The sequence below is a fragment of the Somniosus microcephalus genome, chromosome 4 (assembly GCF_052327205.1).
Source record: "Somniosus microcephalus isolate GS21.2 chromosome 4, FLI_Smic_1.0, whole genome shotgun sequence".
Lineage (NCBI taxonomy): Eukaryota > Metazoa > Chordata > Chondrichthyes > Squaliformes > Somniosidae > Somniosus > Somniosus microcephalus.
This window is the reverse complement of record NC_140990.1, coordinates 211692888-211709821: the sequence shown is the minus strand read 5'-3', so window position 1 is coordinate 211709821 and position 16934 is coordinate 211692888. Positions and strand designations below refer to the sequence as shown.

Below are 16934 nucleotides of genomic sequence, written 5' to 3'. Positions count from 1 at the left end.
AAGCTTGTTCCGCCATTCAATGATATCATGGCTGATCTGTATCCTAACTCCATCCACCCACCTTGGCTCCATATCCCTTAATACCCTTCGCTAGCAAAAATCTATTGCTCAGATTTAAAATTATTAATTGAGCTAGCATCTACTGCTTTTTGTGGGAGAACGTTCCACTTCTACCACCCTTTGCATGAAGAAGTGTTTCCTTGCTTCTCTCCTGAATGGCCTGGCTTTGAGGTTAAGGTTATGTCCCATTATCCTAGATTCCCCCACCAGCAGAAAAAGTTTCTCTCTATCTATCCCATCAATTCCTTTACAAAATACTAAAATCTCAATTAAATCACCCCTTAACCTTCTATATTCTAGTGAATACAAGCTTAGTTTATGTAATCCCTCGTAATAATCTAACCCTTGGCATTCTGGTGAATCTGCGCTGCACTCCTTCCAAGACCAATATATTATTTCTAAGATGCGATGACACAGTACTCCAGATGTAGTCTATAGTTGTATAGCTGCAGCAAAACTTCCTCCCTTGTATATTCTAGCCCTCTAGTTCTAAAGACTAACATTCCATTAGCCTTTTTGATTATTTTTGTACCTGACTACTATATGTGTTAGTGATCTGTGTACATGGACCCCTAAATCTCTTTGGACCGCTACTATTCTTAGCTTTTCACCAGATTGTAAGAGCTTCTACAAGTATGTAAAAAGGAAGAGAGTAGCGAAAGTAAACATGGGTCCCTTAGAGGCTGAGACAGGAAAAATTATAATGGGGAATAAGGAAATGGCAGAGATGTTAAACAAGTGCGGCATCGGCAGCGGCGGGAGGCGGAGCAGCGCGACTACAAGAGGCCCCAGAGGCTCAGGTAGGCCTCAGTGCGGCATCGGCAGCGGCAGGAGGCGGAGCGACTACAAGAGGCTCCAGAGGCTCAGGTAGGCCTCAGTGCGGCATCGGCAGGAGGCGGAGCAGCGCGGCAGAGCGACTACAAGAAGCCCCAGAGGCTCAGGTAGGCGTACCAATCTCCAATCTCAGGCAAGGAGGTAAAAAGTATTCAAGGTGTGACGTCACCACAAAACAGGTAGGTGATTGGTTGGAGTATTTCTCTCGTTTTAAAACTTTAAGTCTGTGGTTTATAGTTTTTAAGGTTGCTGTGGTGTACCAGGGACAGTTTGTAAACCAGGGCCCTTAAATATATCATTTAAAACTGTAGTGAAATTGGTGGGATTCATTTAATTTTAATTAATTAGTTAAAGGGTAAGTGCAAGTCATCAAAGAGTGCTGTGAGTTTGGGTAAGAGTGAGAGTTCTTTAATTGTTATTTCTCTTTAAATCATTCTTGATAAGATTACTTTAAGCAGTTTAAGTAAAGGGGAAAAGTTAAATATTTGAGATTCTGTTGGTTTAAGAGGAGTAAAACAAGGTTACACTGCAGTAGGAGTAAATTGGCACAGCAGGCAGTGGAAACCAGTTTTCTAACCAATCAGCAGGGGTGACTCATTTGGCTGTAAACAAACAGTATAAAAAGACCAGTCCTAGTGCGAGCAAGCACTGATTGCGAGTCATCAAAGAGTGCTGAGAGTTAGGGTAAGTGGGGTGTTAGGTGCTCTTTTCAAACTTTAACTCTGTGGGTTGTAGTTAATAAGGCCTTTCTGGTGCAGAGTGACTGTTGGTAAACCATTTAACTGGTGTAACTAGAGGGATTGATTTAATTTAAATCCAATTAATTAAAGGGGATACTAGCATCCAAAATCGGGCAGAGAGTGTCCATAACTAACAATAAAAAATTTAATTAATTACATAGAATGGAGCAGGTGATGTGTTACTGTTGCGAGATGTGGGAGCCGGTGAACCCCATTGAGGCTCACGGTGATTACGTCTGTGACAAGTGTCTGCTGCTACAGGAACTCCAGCTCCGTGTTGATGAGCTGGAGTCTGAGCTTCAGACACTGCGACACATCAGGGAGGGGGAGAAGTACCTGGACTCTGTGTATCAGGAGGTGGTCACACGTATGAAGTTAAGTAATTCAGATGTAGCCCATGGTCAGGGACAGGACGGTGTGACTACGAGTGAGGCAGGTACGGGGATCCAGGAGGTAGAGCTGGAGGAGCCGCAGCCCTTGCTCTTGGCCAACAGGTTCGAGGTTCTTACTCCCTGTGGGGACAGGAGCAGGGACTGCAGGGAGGATGAGCAACCTGGCCACAGCACCGTGGAACGGGGGGCCATTCAAGAGGGGGGAGTAAATAGAAATGTTGTAGTGGTAGGGGATAGTATTATTAGGGGGATAGATAGAGTTCTCTGCAGCCGAGAGCGAGAGTCCCGAAGGCTGTGTTGCCTACCCGGTGCCAGGGTTAAGGACATCTCCTCTGGGCTGGAAAGAAACGTGCAGTGGGAGGGGGTGGATCCAGTTGTCGTGGTCCATATTGGTACAAACGACGTAGATAGGACTAGGAAGCCGATTCTGTTAAAGGAGTATGAGCAGCAAGGGGTCAAATTAAAAAGCAGAACCTCAAGGGTAATAATCTCTGGATTATTACCTGAGCCACGAGCGAATTTGGCTAGGACAAATAAAATTAGAGAGTTAAATGCGTGGCTCAAAGACTGGTGTGGGAGAAATGGGTTTTGCTTCCTGGGACACTGGCACCAGTACTGGGGGAGGAGGGAGCTGTTCCGTTGGGACGGGCTTCACTTGGCCAGTGCTGGGACTAGAGTCCTGGCGGATCATATAACTAGGGCTGTAGAGAGGGCTTTAAACTAACTAGTGGGGGGGAGGTTCCTAGAGAGCAAATAATAAAAATGACAACAGAGAAGGTCATAGACTTAGGTAGCAGTGGGGAAATTAAAAACCAGAGCATGTCAGGAAGGGGCAGACGGTATGGAGTAAAAGGTAAAGTAATAAAAAAGGGCAAAAGCAGGAACTAAGTGTCAGAAAACATATTTGAAAGTTCTCTATCTGAATGCACGTAACATTCGTAACAAAATAGACGAGTTAATGGCACAAATAACTACATATGGGTATGATCTTGTGGCCATTACAGAAACATGGCTGCAGGGTGACAATGCCTGGGAATTAAACATACCAGGTTATTTAACGATCAGGAAGGACAGGCAGGAAGGAAGGGGAGGTGGGGTGGCTATGTTAATAAAGGAAGGAATCACTAATACAGAGAAATGATATTGGGTCAAAAGATCAGGATAATGAAACAGTTTGGGTGGAGGTAAGGAATAATAAGGGGAAAAAAACACTAGTGGGCGTAGTCTATAGGCCTCCGAACAGTTGCAACTCTGTTGGACGGAGTATCAATCAGGAAATAGTTGAGGCTTGTAATAAGGGAGCATCTATAATTATGGGGGACTTTAACTATCATATTAATTGGACAAATCAAATTGGGCAGGGCTGCCTTGAGGATGAGTTCATTGAGTGTATTAGGGATGGGTTTCTTGAGCAGTATTTAACTGAACCGACCAGGGGGCAAGCAACCTTAGATCTGGTCCTGTGTAACGAGACAGGATTAATTAAAAATGTCCTAGTAAAGGATCCCCTTGGAATGAGTGACCATAACATGGTTGAATTCCATATTCAATTAGAGGGTGAGAAGGTTGGATCTCAAACAAGCGTGCTAAGCTTGAATAAAGGAGACTATGAAGGTATGAGAGCGGAATTGAATAGAGTGGATTGGGAAAATAGATTAAAGGGTAAGACGATACATGATCAGTGGTGTACATTTAAGGAGTTATTTTACAACTTCCAAAAAAAATATATTCCACTGAGAAGAAAAGGGTGTAAAAGAAAAGACAGCCATCCGTGGCTATGTAAAGAAATTAAGGATAGTATTCGACTAAAAACAAGGGCATATAAGGTAGCCAAATCTAGTGGGAGGATTGGGAAAACTTTAAAAGACAGCAAAAAATAACAAAAACATTGATTAAGAAAGGGAAGATAGATTATGAAAGTAAATTAGCAAAAAATATAAAAACAGATAGTAAGAGTTTTTATAGTTATATAAAAAGAAAAAGGGTGGCTAAAGTAAATGTTGGTCCCTTAGAGGATGAGACCGGGAAATTAATGGTGGGAAATATGGAGATGGCAAAAACACAATGAATATTTTGTATCAGTCTTTACAGCAGAGGACACTAAGAATATCCCAACACTGGACAAACAGGGGGCTATAGGGGGGGAGGAGCTAAACACGATCAAAATCACGAAGGAAGTGGTACTCGGTAAAATAATGGGACTCAAGGCGGATAAATCACCTGGACCTGATGGCTTACATCCTAGGGTCTTGAGGGAAGTGGCGGTAGGGATTGTGGATGCATTGGTAATAATTTTCCAAAACTCCCTGGACTCAGCAAAGGTCCCGGCAGACTGGAAAACTGCTAATGTAACGCCCTTATTTAAAAAGGGCAGTAGACAGAAGGCTGGAAACTATAGACCGGTTAGCCTAACATCTGTGGTAGGTGAAATATTGGAGTCAATTATTAAGGAGACAGTAACAGGACATTTGGATAATCATAATTTAATAGGACAAAGTCAGCATGGTTTTATGAAGGGGAAGTCATGTTTGACAAATTTGCTGGAGTTCTTTGAGGAAGTAACATATAGGGTGGATAAAGGGGAACCAGTGGACGTAGTGTATTTAGACTTCCAAAAGGCATTTGACAAGGTGCCACACAAAAGATTATTGCTTAAGATAAAAAATCACGGGATTGGGGGTAATATTCTGGCATGGATAGAGGATTGGCTATCTAACAGAAGGCAGAGAGTTGGGATAAATGGTTCATTCTCAGACTGGCAATCAGTAACTAGTGGTGTTCCGCAGGGTTCAATGCTGGGTCGCCAACTCTTTACAATCTATATTAACGATTTGGAGGAGGGGACCGAGTGTAACATATCAAAGTTTGCAGATGATACTAAGATGGAAGGGAAAGTAGTGAGTGAGGAGGACATAAAAAACCTGCAAGGGGACATAGACAGGCTAAGTAAGTGGGCAGAGATTTGGCAGATGGAATACAACACTGGAAAGTGTGAGCTTATGCACTTTGGCAGAAAAAATCGTAGAGCAAGTTATTATCTTTGATGCGCCATCAATTACTCAAAAGACTGAGGTTGAGCGAGTAACAATCAGGCTTTTATTAACTAAGGAATGAAGGTCTTGTCTCGAGTGGTCGACCCGTCCAGAATACTAAGGGACTGGGAGGTAGTCACTTATATACCTGGAATAGTGGGAGGAGTCAGCCGAGGCATGTCCAGACCTGTACCTATTGGAATACACATACAGACACAGACAGGTAGAACAGTGGTTTACCACATTCACCCCTTGTTTAAAAATGAGTCCGGCGGGGTGAAGTGTATTTAAAAGTTCGTGTATTGGAGTCTCTCCGGAGGTCTTGTCTGCCGCTGTGATCGACGTGGCGACGGCAGGGGTGGTGGAGCTTCCGGCGTCGCGTCCCGTGTAGGCTGGGGCCCTGGAGTGTAGTCCTCGTGGGTGACGGTCCAAGGCGAGCCGGCTGCTGGGGTTGGATATCGGGTCGTGGGGGGGGGGGGGGGTGGTAATGGGTAGTGGGTTACAGCGGTCCCCGAGGGTGCGAGGTCTCGTATGGAGACTGTGTCGTGGGTTACAGCAGTCCCCGAGGGTGCGAGGTCTCGTATGGAGACTGTGTCCTCCCGCCCGTCCGGGTACGCAATGTAAGCGTACTGGGGGTTGGCGTGGAGGAGGTCGACCCTCTCGACCAGGGGGTCCGTTTTATTGGCCCTCACGTGTCTTCTCAGTAGTACCGGCCCTGGGGACGTCAGCCATGGTGGTAACTATGTCCCCGATGTGGACTTCCTTGGGAAGACAAACATTTTCTCGTGAGGGGTGGCATTGGTGGCAGTGCAGAGCAGTGACCGAATCGAGTGGAGCGCATCGGGGAGCACCTCCTGCCAGCGGGAGGTCGGAAGGCCCCTAGACTTTAAGGCTAGTAGGGCGGCCTTCCAAACTGTTGCATTCTCTCTTTCCACCTGTCCGTTCCCCCGGGGGTTGTAACTGGTGGTCCTGCTTGTGGCTATACCCCTAGCGAGCAGGTACTGGCGGAGTTCGTCGCTCATAAACGATGAGCCCCGGTCGCTATGGATATAGCTGGGGAAACCGAACAGGGTGAAGAGGCTGTTCAGAGATTTAATGACCGTGGCACTGGTCATGTCCGGGCAGGGGATAGCGAACGGGAACCGGGAGTACTCGTCAATGATGTTGAGGAAGTACACATTGCGGTCGGAGGAGGGGAGAGGCCCTTTGAAATCGACGCTCAGGCGTTCGAAAGGGCGAGTGGCTTTTATCAGGTGGGCTCTGTCTGGTCTATAAAAGTGCGGTTTGCACTCAGCGCAGACTTGGCAGTTCTTGGTCATGGTCCTGACCTCCTCGATGGAGTAAGGCAGGTTGCGGGCCTTGATGAAGTGGAAGAACCTGGTGACCCCCGGGTGGCAGAGGTCATTGTGGAGGGCCCTCAGCCTATCGATCTGCGCGCTGGCGCAGGTGCCACGCGATAGGGCATCTGGGGGTTCATTGAGCTTCCCAGGCCGGTACAAGATCTCGTAATTGTAGGTGGAAAGTTCGATTCTCCACCTCAAGATCTTGTCATTTTTGATTTTGCCCCTCTGCTTGTTGTTGAACATAAAAGCAACTGAACGCTGGTCAGTGAGCAGGGTAAATCGTTTTCCGGCCAGGTAGTGCCTCCAATGACGCACAGCCTCCACGATAGCCTGGGCCTCCTTCTCGACCGCGGAGTGTCTGGTCTCCGGGCCCTGGAGGGTTCGTGAGAAGAATGCCACAGGTCTCCCCGCCTGATTAAGGGTGGCGGCCAGAGCGAAGTCGGACGCATCGCTTTCCACCTGGAAGGGGATGGATTCGTCCACTGCGTGCATGGTGGCTTTGGCAATGTCCTCCTTGATACGGTGGAAGGCCGAGCGGGCCTCTGCCATCAGGGGAAAAGAGGTGGATTTGATCAGTGGACGGGCTTTGTCTGCATAGTAGGGGACCCACTGAGCGTAGTAGGAAAAAAACCCTAGGCACCTCTTCAGAGCTTTTAGGCAGTGGGGCAGTGGGAGTTCCATAAGGGGACGCATCCGGTCCGGGTCGGGACCGATGACCCCGTGTTCCACAACACAGCCAAGGATGGCGAGGCGGTCTGTGCGGAATATGCACTTCTCCTTGTTATATGTCAGGTTCAGGAGTTGGGCAGTGCGGAGGAATTTCTCGAGGTTTGCGTCATGGTCCTGCAAGTCATGGCCGCAGATGGTCACATTGTCTAGGTAAGGGAAAGTGGCCTGCAGCGCGTTTTGATCGACCATCCGGTCCATCTCCCTTTGGAAGACGGAGACCCCGTTGGTAACGCCGAAGGGAACCCTAAGGAAGTGATAGAGGCGGCCGTTTGCCTCAAAAGCAGTATACTGGCGGTCTTCAGGGCGGATGGGGAGCTGGTGGTATGCTGATTTCAGGTCAATGGTCGAAAAGACGCGGTACTGCGCGATCTGGTTGACCATGTCAGCTATGCGGGGGAGTGGGTAGGCGTCCAGCAGGGTGTAGCGGTTTATTGTTTGGCTGTAGTCGATGACTGATATACCTATCAATTCGTCCAATAAAAAGCGACGAGTTAGGAACGTAACTAAAGGTTTTTATTGACTAAATAACAGAGCCCACCCTCGTGGGTGATCGGGTCCAACAAGGAGGAATACCAGCCAGTCGACTACCTTTATACCTGGGCAGGTAGGTGGAGCCATGGGCGGAGTCGGAGGTGGTCAGCCCAGGTATAACAGCGCGACAAGAGGTGACCTCGTATCGTGATACAACAGTGATAACGGTGATAACAATACAACAGTGATAACTATAGTGTAACGATAAAAGTGGTTTACCACATTCACCCCTTGTTTAGATTCGAGTCCGGCGGGGTGAAGTGTACTACCAGTTCTGGTATGTCAGTCTGTCCGGAGGCCTCGTAAGCCTCTCCGATCGTCGCAGCGGCGGTGCTGCATTATCCGGTGTTAGTGCTGGTGTCTGCGTGGTCGGCGAAGGCTCGTGGGGTTCCGGCATGCCGTCTACCTGGGCTGGAATTGGGGGGGTGGTGGGGGGGGGGGGGGTAAAAGGTGGTGTCTCCGGAGTGCCCGAGGGTGCGAGGTCTCGTAAGGAGACAGTGTCCTCCCGCCCGTCTGGGTAAGCCACGTAGGCGTACTGGGGGTTGGCGTGCAGGAGGTTCACCCTTTCGACCAGGGGGTCTGTTTTATGGGCCCTTACGTGCTTTCGCAGCAAGACGGGCCCCGGAGAGGTCAGCCAGGTTGGTAGAGTGGTTCCCGTAGTCGACTTCCTGGGGAAAACAAACATTCGTTCATGGGGGGTGGCGTTAACGGCAGTGCAAAGTAGTGACCGGATGGAGTGCAGCGCTGTCGGGAGGACTTCCTGCCAGCGGGAGGTTGGGAGGCCCTTAGACTTTAAGGCTAAGAGGACGGCCTTCCATACCGTCGCGTTCTCTCTTTCCACCTGGCCGTTCCCTCGGGGGTTGTAGCTGGTGGTCCTACTTGCTGCAATACCTCTCGCTAGTAGGAACTGACGGAGTTCCTCGCTCATGAAAGAGGAGCCCCGGTCACTATGTATATAGTTTGGGAACCCGAACAAGGCGAAGAGGTCGTTCAGGCATTTAATGACCGTGGTACTGGTCATGTCTGGGCAGGGGAAGGCAAAGGGGAAACGGGAGTACTCATCAACAATGTTGAGGAAGTACACATTACGGTCAGAGGATGGGAGGGGCCCCTTAAAGTCGATGCTCAGGCGCTCGAAGGGGCGGGTGGCCTTGATCAGGCTTGCTCTGTCCGGCCTAAAGAAGTGCGGTTTGCACTCGGCACAGGTCTGGCAGTTCCTGGTTATGGTCCTGACCTCCTCGATGGAGTAGGGCAGGTTGCGGGCCTTAATGAAGTGGTAAAGTCTGGTGACCCCGGGGTGGCAGAGGTCGTTGTGGAGGGTCTGAAGTCTATCACTTTGCGCGCTGGCGCATGTAATTCGTGACAGAGCATCGGGGGGTTCGTTCAGCTTACCTGGCCGGTACAAGATATCATAATCGTAGGTGGAGAGCTCGATTCTCCACCTCAAGATCTTGTCATTCTTGATTTTGCCCCTCAGCTTGTTATTAAACATAAAAGCGACCGAACGTTGGTCGGTAAGGAGGGTAAATCGTTTGCCTGCCAGGTAGTGCCTCCAGCGTCGTACCGCCTCCACAATCGCCTGGGCCTCCTTCTCGACCGACGAGTGTCGGATCTCAGGGCCCTGTAGGGTCCTTGAGAAGAAGGCCACCGGTCTCCCCTCCTGGTTAAGGGTGGCGGCTAGGGCGAAGTCGGATGCATCGCTCTCGACTTGGAAGGGGATGGACTCATCCACTGCGTGCATAGTGGCCTTGGCAATGTCTCCCTTAATGAGGGAGAAGGCTGCGCACGCTTCCTCCGTAAGGGGGAAGGATGTGGACTTCATGAGGGGTCTGGCTTTGTCCGCATAATTGGGCACCCATTGGGCATAGTAGGCGAAGAGCCCCAGGGTTCTCTTAAGTGCCTTAGGGCAGTGGGGGAGGGGTAGCTCCATGAGGGGGCGCATTCTTTCGGGGTCGGGGCCGATGAGTCCGTTCTCTACTACACAGCCAAGGATGGCAAGGCGCGAGGTGTTAAACACACATTTCTCCTTATTGTAGGTGAGGTTCAGCCGTTGGGCTGTACGGAGGAATTTCTCCAGATTCACGTCGTGGTCCTGCCGGTCGCGGCCGCAGATGGTGACGTTATCTAGGTAGGGGAATGTGGCCTGCAGTCCGTTCTGGTCAACCATCCGGTCCATCTCCCTTTGGAAGACCGAGACCCCGTTGGTGACACCGAAGGGGACCCTAAGGAAGTGGTATAGGCGCCCATTCGCCTCGAAGGCGGTGTACTGGCGGTCCTCGGGGTGGATAGGGAGTTGGTGGTAGGCCGACTTAAGGTCGATGGTCGAGAATACGCGGTATTGTGCAATCTGATTGACCATGTCAGATATGCGGGGAAGGGGGTATGCGTCCAGCTGGGTGTATCTGTTTATGGTCTGGCTGTAGTCGATGACCAGACGATTTTTATCGCCGGTCTTAACGACCACGACCTGGGCACGCCAGGGGCTGTTGCTCCCCTCGATGATGCCCTCCTTCAGGAGACGCTGCACCTCAGAGCTAATGAAAGCTCTGTCCCCAGCGCTGTACCGCCTGCTCTTGGTAGCGACGGGTTTGCAGTCGGGGGTGAGGTTAGCGAACAGGGAAGGTGGCGGCACCTTGAGGGTGGATAGGCTGCAGGTGTTACGCGGTGGGCGGTTTAACCTTCGCTGGTTTGTCGACTGTGAGTGGGGGGAGGGGTCCACCGTATGCTAGGGTTACACTTTGGAGGTGGGATTGGAAGTCCAGCCCTAGTAGGACGGCAGCGCAGAGCTGGGGGAGGACGAGGAGTTTAAAGTTTTTATACTCTGTACCCTTAACCGACAAGGTCACAGCACAGTAGCCGCTAATGTCCGTGGCGTGGGACCTCGATGCCATCGAGATTCGGTTGCGCGTTGGCAGGACAGGGAGGGAGTAGTGGCTCACCGTGTCTGGGTGGATGAAGCTCTCCGTGCTTCCGCTGTCGAACAGGCAGGTCGTGGCGTGGCCGTTTACTTTGATGTCCATCATCGACTTGGACAGGTGGTGTGGGCGGGCTTGATCCAGAGTGACGGAGGCTAGCGTGTAGGTAAGCGAGTCGTTGTCGTCTGCGGGCGAGGCGGTCGTCGGGTCCGGGGGCCCGGTGGCAGTCGGGCGTGGTGGGTAAAATGGCGTCTCCCACGAGGTAGGACAAAATGGCGGAGAAGATGGCTGCCCCCATAACTCACATGAGGCACTATTGGGGTCGGTTGCCTTGATCAAAGATGGCCACCCCCATGACTCACGTGTGGGGATACTGGCCTCAGTTGCCGTGAAAGAAGATGGCCGCCCCCACAGTTCGCATGAGGCACTGCTGGCCTCTGAAGATCCGCTCCTGCAGGCCTTAGAGAAGTGGCCTTTCTTCCTGCAGGTTGTGCAGGTAGAGTTCCTGGCTGGGCAGCGCGACCTCGGGTGCTTCTCCTGGCCGCAAAAGAAGCAGCCGGCGGCCCGATCGCGGGTGCCCGATGTCGGAGCCGGTACCGGGGGTGGCGGGCCCGGTCGGGTCCGGGACGCCGACGCTGAGGTCGGTCCCGGGGGCGGCGCTGCGAAGGGTATTGCGGTAGGGGTCGGGCCCGAGTCCCAGGGTCGCGAGCAGTACCTGGAAAACGCCTCCTGGTCCTGATGGGCCACCTCCAGGGAGAGAGCGAGGGCTTCAGCTTTGTCCAGGTCGAGGTCTTTAGCTTCAAGCAGTCTTTGCCGTGAGTAGTCGGACCGTAGGCCTTTCACAAAGGCATCGCGGATATTATCTTCCGTATTTTCAACAGCCGTCACCGCTTTAAAGTCACAGTTCCTGCCGAGTGCTCTTAGCGCCCGTAAAAATTCAGCTACAGACTCTCCTGGCTGTTGCGGGCGGGATCTTAGGAGGTGCCTGGTGTACATGTAATTTACCGGGCTGCGGTACTGCTGTTTCAGTAGGTTGATAGCGGCCTCGTACGTAGTCGTGTCCTGTATGAGTGCGTATACTCTCGGGCTCGCTTGGGCGTTCAGAAGTCTTAGTTTGGATCTCTGCGGGGCGCCGGATTCTTCCAGGTAGGATTCGAAGCAGTCCAGCCAGTGTTTGAAGTTGAGGGCTGCGTTTGCTGCCTGTGGGTTTAGATCCAGGTACGGTGGTTTGAGGGCTTGCAGCCAAGCCGGCTGGTGTGGCTGTGCTTCTGGGAGGGCTTCTGGCTGGCCAGTAGTAGACATCTTTAAAATTTAGTCAATAAAATTGATATACCTATCAATTCGTCCAATAAAAAGCGACGAGTTAGGAACGTAACTAAAGGTTTTTATTGACTAAATAACAGAGCCCACCCTCGTGGGTGATCGGGTCCAACAAGGAGGAATACCAGCCAGTCGACTACCTTTATACCTGGGCAGGTAGGTGGAGCCATGGGCGGAGTCGGAGGTGGTCAGCCCAGGTATAACAGCGCGACAAGAGGCGACCTCGTATCGTGATACAACAGTGATAACGGTGATAACAATACAACAGTGATAACTATAGTGTAACGATAAAAGTGGTTTACCACAATGACCAGGCGTTGTTTCTCGCTGGTCTTAACGACCACAACCTGGGCTCGCCAGGGGCTGGAGCTGCCCTCAATAATCCCCTCCTTCAGGAGCCGCTCCACTTCGGTTTTGATGAAAACCCTGTCCCCGGCACTGTATCGCCTGCTCTTTGTGGCGATGGGCTTACAGTCGGGGGTGAGGTTAGCAAACAGTGGGGGGGGTGGGACTCTGAGTGTGGAGAGGTTGCATCTGGTGCGCGGCGGGCAATTTGGAGGCTGCTGGCTGCGGACTGTGAGTGGGGGGGAGGGGGCCACCGTACGCCATCGTAACGCTTTTGAGGTGGCACTGGAAATCCAACCCCAGTAGAACGGCAGCGCAGAAGTCCGGCAGGACCAGGAGTTTAAAATTATTGAACACAGTCCCGTCTACTACTAGTGTCACCACGCAGTAGCCGCCAATGTCCGCTGACTGGGACTCGGCGGCCATAGAAATCCGCTGGTGCGCAGGCAGGACTGGGAGAGAGCAACGCCGCACCGTGTCGGGGTGGATGAAGCTCTCTGTGCTCCCGGTCCACACGCGGCGCTGCTGGCGTTCGGGGTGGCTTTGGCCTTGCAGACGCTGGCGTAGTGTCCCTTTTTTTCGCAGCCCGAGCAGGTCGCATTCTTCGCCGGGCAGCGCGCTCTGGGGTGTTTGGCCTGGCCACAGAAGTAGCATTTCTGGCCTTGGGATACTGCTGTCTGGCTTTGGGACACTGCTGCGGTAGTTGGGCCGTTGTTGGGCTGTGGCTGGGGTGGCACGGTGCTATGGGGCTGTCCTACCGTGTCCCAGGTTGTCGTTCCCCGCGGCGTCCACGGTGCAGAGGAGTAGGCATCCATGCCCCGGAAGGCTGCATCCAGCGTTATTGCGATTTCGGAGGCTTTGTCGAGGGTGAGGTCACTCTGCTCCAGCAGTCGCTGTCGGGTGTAGCTGGACCTGTGGCCCACTACGAAGGCATCCCGGATCAGTTCCTCCGTGTACTTAGTGGGCGTTACCGCCTTACACCAACAGGCCCGGCCAAGCACGGACAGTGCTTGGAGGTATTCCTCAGTCGATTCCCCAGGTTGTTGCTTGCGACTCCCCAGAAGGTGCCTAGCGTATACTTCGTTCACAGGGCGCGTGTACTGGGTCTTGAGGAGCTGGAGGGCGGCTGTGTACGAGGTCGCGTCCCGGATGACTGAGTACACTCGGTGGTTCACCTTGGAGATCAGGACAGACAGTTTGTCCGCATCCGTTTCGACCGCAGTGGAGGCAGTCAGAAATGTCTCGAAGCACGTGAGCCAGTGAGCAAACTTGGTGGAAGCGTCCGCTTCCCGACTGTCCAGGTCCAGGCATGCTGGTGTGAGGATCTTCTCCATTATAAAAAATTTAGTTAATAAAATTGATGCGCCATCAATTACTCAAAAGACTGAGGTTGAGCGAGTAACAATCAGGCTTTTATTAACTAAGGAATGAAGGTCTTGTCTCGAGTGGTCGACCCGTCCAGAATACTAAGGGACTGGGAGGTAGTCACTTATATACCTGGAATAGTGGGAGGAGTCAGCCGAGGCATGTCCAGACCTGTACCTATTGGAATACACATACAGACACAGACAGGTAGAACAGTGGTTTACCACAATCTTAATGGCAAGAAACTGGAAAGTACTGAAGCACAAAGGGATCTGGGGGTCCTGGTGCACGAAACTCAAAAGGTTAGTATGCAGGTGCAGCAAGTGATTAAGAAGGCCAATGGAATGTTGGCTTTCATTGCTAGGGGCATAGAATATAAAAATAGGGAGGTATTGCTTCAGTTGTACAAGGTATTGGTGAGACCGCACCTGGAATACTGCGTACAGTTTTGGTGTCCATACTTAAGAAAAGACATACTTGCTCTCGAGTCAGTACAAAGAAGGTTCACTCGGTTAATCCCGGGGATGAGGGGATGGACATATGAGGAGACGTTGAGTAGATTGGGACTCTACTCATTGGAGTTCAGAAGAATGAGAGGCGATCTTATTGAAACATATAAGATTGTGAAGGGGTTGGATCGGGTGGATGCGGGGAGGATGTTCCCGATGATGGGTGAAACTAGAACTAGGGGGCATAGTCTTAGAATAAGGGGCTGCTCTTTCAAAACTGAGATGAGGAGGAACTACTTCACTCAGAGGGTGGTAGGTCCATGGAATATGCTGCCCCAAAAAGCTGTAGAAGCTACATCATTACATAAATTTAAAACAGAAATAGACAGTTTCCTAGAAGTAAAGGGAATTAAGGGTTACGGGGAGCAGGCAGGAATTTGGACATGAGTCTAGGTTCGGATCAGTCATGGCCCTGTGGGTAGCGGAGCGGGCCCAGGGGCTGTGTAGCCTGATCCTGCTCCTATTTTGTGTGTCTAATTCTGTTAGATTCAGGAGATGGTTCTGTGATAGTAGATTGGCGGTTAGGATCAGATCAGCCATGATCTTATTGAATGGCTCGAGGGGCCGATTGGCCTACTCCTGCTCCTATTTCTTATGTTCTTAAATATTTTTTATATCTGTCTTCACAGTAGAAGGCACAAAAAACATATCAGAAATAGTGGGGAACCAAGGATCTAATGAGAGTGAGGAACTTAAAATAATTAATATTAGTATAGAAAAAGTACTGGAGAAATTAATGGGACAAAAAACCGACAAATCCCCCCCAGACCTGATGGCCTACATCCTAGGGTTCTAAAAGAGGTGGCTGCAGAGATAGTGGATGCTTGTGATCTTCCAAAATTCTCTAGATTCTGGAACGGTCCCAGTGGATTGGAAGGTAACAAACGTAACACCACTGTTCAAGAAAGGAGGGAGACATCAGTCATCGGGAAAATGCTGGAATCCAAGAAATGGTAACAGGGCACTTAGAAAATCATAATATGATTAGGTAGAGTCAACATGGTTTTATGAAAGGGAAATCATGTTTGAAAAATCTATTAGAGTTTTTGAGGATGTAACTAGCAGGGTGGAATAAGAGGAACCAGTGGATGTCATATATTTGGATTTTCAAAAGGCATTCGATAAGGTGCCACACAAGATAAGGGCTCATGGGGTTGGAGCTAATATGTTAGCATGGATAGAGAATTGGTTAAAGGACATAAAAAGAGAGTAGAAACAAACGGATCATTTTCACCTAGGCAGGCTGTTATTAGTGGGGTGCCGCAAGGATCAGTGGCTGGGCCTCAGCTATTTACAATATATATCAATGACTTAGACGAAGAGGCCAAGTGTGGTGTACCCAAGTTTGCTGATGATACAATGCTAGGTGGGAAAATAAGTTGTGAGGAGGACAGAGGGCTGGATTTTACCAACCTCGGTGGGTCCGTGGCAGGCGATGTTGGTGGTGGGTCCCGGCCTCGCTGCCGGCTCCAGCCCGCTGTCCAAAATGACTTTCCCCTGATTGGGCTTCTTAAGCCCACTCAGCGCATTTGCTGGCCAATTGAAGGAAGCGGGTCTGATGATGTCATTTGATGACATGTCATCAGCCAGTTTCCTTAAAGGGGCCATGCGCAAATTTATTTTGACATTTGTGCTGTCAGTGTTATACAGCATTGAGGTGCTGCAAACACTGACAAGCACTGCACAGAGGTGCACGGCTTCACCCAGGCTCTCCCATGACACAGGGAGGTTCTCTTCCCTTCCCAGAAGAGACCTCCTCAGGAGATCAACATAGCTTGGTTGCACATTGCACAGGAGGACACAAGCAGCAATGTTGTCAGAAGGACCAGATTGCAGTGGTGCAAACTTTTGAATGATCTCAGTAGATCAGGAAACGTTACTGCAAAGCCACACTCAACCTCATCCTGCTGTGCCACTCATCAGATCCCCATCACTCTGCCTTCCCTATCCTACTCCTGCACATTCTTACTCACACCAACTTACCTTGCATCTCCACCCATCCCTCTCTATCTGCATTATCACTTCCCCATCTCACTAGCCACCACTCACACTTACCCTCATCCTAGTCCAATCATACCAACTATCGACGCACAAGGGTAGGCACTTGTGTGTTTTAGCCAATGTTCATGTGAAGTTTCTGTTAATGTGTTGTCAAACATTGAAATCTTTATCTTCAACTGCTTGTGTTCTTGGACAGATTTGTGTGAACTTTTGGAAGTGGCTTAGTGAGTTGCAGTGAATGGTGAGACATAACGGTACCCCCCGCAATGCTGATGAGTGTGAAAGGAATGGCTTGGGCATTGGAGGCATGCTTTATGGTGTTGGTGTGGGGTGATGCCAACCTGGCACATCATGTGGCAGCCAGGTTGTTCAGCGTCAAGTGAAGTAAATCTGGCCATGGTGAGGCCATCCCTGGCCTCCCAGGCAGCAACGTGGTCGGGTGCTGATGCCTTGTGTCCTGTGAGGCATCAGTTGATTGCAGAGAAGGTTGGTGTTGTTGTTGTTGGTGCTGCTGGTGTGCTTGGTGCTGCTGGTGTTGGGGCTGATTGTGGTGGGATTCTGAGGACCAAAGTGAGACAGTATAAACCATACCCATTCTGATGTAATAGATGGCAGGTGAACTTGAGATGACAGAAGCAATCTGCCAATGGTGAGAGAGGTTGTTCCAATGAGGTGATACTGGATAGAGAGTTTGCTCCAAACACTTGCAACCTGCATAAAGCTCAATCTGTCTTCCAAATGCAGTAAGCAACTGTATCTGAGCTTGGAGAGTGAACAGCTGTGAGATGGGAGCTTTTATAGCACATTTGCAGCTGTCA

The 16934-nt window shown here is 50.6% G+C and overlaps 1 protein-coding gene across 3 annotated transcripts in view; it reads right to left on the bottom strand.

Annotated features, from left to right (window-relative positions):
* tyw5 (tRNA-yW synthesizing protein 5) overlaps positions 1 to 16934 on the bottom strand; it is an 82451-nt gene that overhangs the window by 3043 nt on the left and 62474 nt on the right. The window lies entirely within an intron of this gene.